Source organism: Etheostoma spectabile, chromosome 16, assembly GCF_008692095.1.
Source record: "Etheostoma spectabile isolate EspeVRDwgs_2016 chromosome 16, UIUC_Espe_1.0, whole genome shotgun sequence".
NCBI classification, from domain to species: Eukaryota; Metazoa; Chordata; class Actinopteri; order Perciformes; family Percidae; genus Etheostoma; species Etheostoma spectabile.
The window spans coordinates 24,478,891-24,482,770 of record NC_045748.1 but is presented as its reverse complement, the minus strand read 5'-3'; positions in this window follow the sequence as shown (position 1 = coordinate 24,482,770).

Sequence of the window (3,880 nt, the reverse complement as noted above, 5' to 3'; positions counted from 1 at the left end):
GGGTGAGGACTGGCATCAGTAAGGGATTTCCCATTTTCACAGCTTTTACTTTACGCCCCCTCAAAATGCCATCTTCACCATATGGGACCTTTTTAAGCTATTCATTGAAATCAATATGATCAATGACTCTTGGAATATGTATCGTTTGTCTTTATTTATTGACTTCCCTTGCCACTGCAGTACATTAGTTATTTACCGCAGTCGTAAATCAGCGTAAATCTCCTCCTCTCCTTTAACCTTTGTGTTGTCCACCAGTCATGTTTGACCCATTTTCAAAGACCAGAAATATGGGATGTCGATGTTTTTTAACCCTTGTGTTGTCTTCCTGTCAAGCATGACAAAAATCACTTTTTTTCAACATTATTGTCACTTTTTCCAACATTTTTGTTGTGGGTGCTTTTTTGATGCTGATGAAGTTTTTTGACATTTTTAATGTTGTCCTTTTCAGCGCTTATTTGGACGGCCCATTTTTTGTGACAAAAAAAGAAAAAAATATGAACTGAAAACGGGTCAAATTTGACCCAAGGACAACATGAAGGTTAAATCAAAACGTAGTAGTGTTGCTGCAGACTTAATCACACAATGATAGAGAAACTTAACCAAAAGATGAACTAGTCTACACACTGACTGCTATGGATCACCTTTTCTAACAATGTTTTAAGTCTCTGGATGTTGATTTTCATAGTAACGTTCAAAAAGAAGTGGAACAAACAGCTGGTTGAAAGAAAGAAAATCAATCTATAAAGAGATGGATGATGTGGGAAATGGTTAGCAGGAACGTGAAGACTACAGGGTTTATAATTCATGTGTTCAAACATGTCAAATCCTTCTGGAAATTGAAACCACTTCCTGGTAGTAGTTTTCGGTGTTGACCAGACTGGGGGATACACCTGGCCTGTTTGAGGCCACAATCAATACTCCCAGGTGTTATCAGTTTATTAGCAGCGGTGGTGTGCCAGCGACTCCCCTGATAAGGTTGTAACGTAGCTGCAGTCCTAACAGCAGCTAAATGGACTGAACAAGCTGCTGTTTGTGTCTGTCGGCTGGAAGTTGGATCGTATCTGCAAAACAAAGAGCTGTAGAGAGACGGCAAATAGAGAGAGAGGAGAGGACGGAGGCGTGAATCAATGCTGCTCAGCCAGGGATGGAGGGAGGGGGACCGAGAGGCACAGGAATGAAGAGAGGAACAGATTTAAAGGACCAGTGTGTAACGAGTTCAGTTGTTCGGTATCAAAATCGGTGTTGCCCGTTCACAAACTTGTCCTTTTTCATGAATATTTACCACCACTATCAATTCCAAGTATTCTTGTTGGCTTGAAACTTTACATTCCCATTTGCATGATCTGGGGTAGACGCTCCATGTTCATGTGCCTTTTAGCGTTTTTGCTGCTAATGCTGCCAACGGGTATCGGCACTTCCCGGTCATGGCAAGTTTCAAGAAGGAAACATGGAGGACCACATGCATTCAAAATCCAGACTTCTTCGCCAAGAAAAAGCAAAAAAGGATATTGAAATGAGCAACAGACCGGCTTTTTGTAAGATGTACTTTGAACTACGTGGTGCGAGAGAGTTGATTGCGACATATGATCTCAACGCTAGATGGGAGAAATTCCTATCCATTGGACCTTTAAGATGAAATATGATCTCATTAGATGAAAGACAGATAGGATGGATTTAGAGTAAAGGCGCCCTACAACCAATGTTACTTTCTGTGTAGTCTCGCATTGCCAGACCTACCTCCACAACGTGGCAAGGAGGGTCTGGCTAGCCCACATAGCATTCTGGCATGAAAAAAAGGTGCTGTGGTTTATTAGCATTCCTTTAACCAATCACAATCATTTGTGGGCGGGTGCTAAGGGCCCGACGAAGCAACTGTGCCTCTGCAAAATATGCCTTTTTTCCCATTAACGGTACCTGCTGGACTCGCCTTGACCGCGGTGCTCCGCCCTTCTTTTTCCTTCGCAGATCAGTACCGCCTCATGTGTGAGGCGAGCATGGCTGGTCGTCATGGCAGCAAACTGCTGTGACCTAACGTGACAACCACACTAAGATCTATATAAAAGCATCCAAAGACCACCATGTCATGGGAACTTTAACCAACAACATGGCCACAAAATATACACAAAATACACAAGACTTACCATGTTTGTCACACATACAATGCAGTAGGTTAGTTTTATGAGCCGTGCAGTCTGAAAATATGACATGGAGCATTTCAGGGAATTCAGCTCACAGAGCGTATGTTGGTAACGCCCTAAAGCAACCCTTGATTTATCGTCTTTCAAGATGAACTGTTGAGAAACGTTCTGATTGTTTTGCGGTTCAGGTCCTATCAGCCACTGGCTTGACCCCATGTGAGTTGATTCTGAAAACAGTGGCGAGCTCGGAGAACAATGCGAAATGAAAACGGTTTAATGAGACACACAAGGATTTAAATATTCTACTATCGCTCCATTTATTTAGGTGAGGTGTAGTGAGATAACAGAGTCAGGATGGGAGGAAGAACAGTCCAAAGCCCGTCTACGGAGAGCCTGTTCACTACTTAGTGAGCCCCATTGCACCAAATTTGGTTGAAGTTCTACCAGAGTTCCACTGAGGGTGATCGCAGTCCAGGGCAAAATGAATAGGAGTCTATAGAGCTAGATTGTCCTCAAGAAATCTCTAATTTGATTGGAGTTTTTGTAAATTCAACATGGATTATAGGTCAAAAGTTGAATGAACGAGCACTCATGTCCTTCCCATTTCTCACAGGTTGTGTCGTTGTTGCCCATAACTCACTAGCATTCTGCTAACGAATGCTGATTGGTTATTGAGTTACGTCATCACGACCAGAGACACCGCTTGATGGCATCTGAGGCAGAGCCAGAATGTCAGAGTGGATATTTCAATGTGGTCTTTAAAACAGTAGCCAGCCAAAACTCTTTCTAGCACGTGTACTGACAGGGAGATCCCAACCTGTCAGCTGTGTTGCCGATGCCTCAAGAGAAACAGGAAGTGACTCAGAGCTTGCTGTAAAGCAGTTTCTCTGGCCGTACAATGTGTGTGACGTCATTGAAATTTTAAAAGGCTTTTTTCAGAACATAAAATACTCCTTCAAAAAATGTCTAACACCCAGCACGGTGTATTGCCTTCCCATTCAAATGCAACATTCAAATTACTAGACAAAAAATGATAGACCTCCATAGACCTCCATTCATTCTGCACTGGCCTGTGAGCACCCCCAGTGGAACTCTAGGGGAACTGCAACCAGTAATGCGAGAGTGGAACTTCTTCCCTTATTAGAAATTCTTTGGATTGTCTCAAGGTTTGTGCCCACAGACGGGAAACTGTTGCACTCTGGGACACATATGAAACGGATGAGATGACTTTCTTTAAACTTCACACGGAACGTAATGTAACATTATTCACAACATGAACATCATGCTGTATTAAAAAACTTGAAAGTAGTGATTGAGGCTATAATCTCATTATGAGAATGACTATTGAGGTAATAAGTCAAATCAAGGTAAGTAGGGTCAATTTCCTCAGAAACGTCTACAGAAACAGACTTCTTTTTGAAAGCAGTGGAGTCGCCCCCTGCTGGAGAAGAGATAGAATGCAGGTTTAGGGTGCTTTGGTGTTGGCTTCACTTTTCAGGCTGGGAAAATTCTTCCATTAATTTACAGGTCTATGTCTGGAGCCCAAATATATGCAAACATACACAATACACAAATACAGTCATAGGTGAAGTTACCTCAAATCATCTGTGACCCAGACTAATACACATACTGTATATTACAGAGGTAATATACAGCATATCTGACTGATTTACTCACCTACAGAACACACCTATAAGGACACAAATATAAGCCACTCACATACTGTGTCTGTTCCCAGGCTC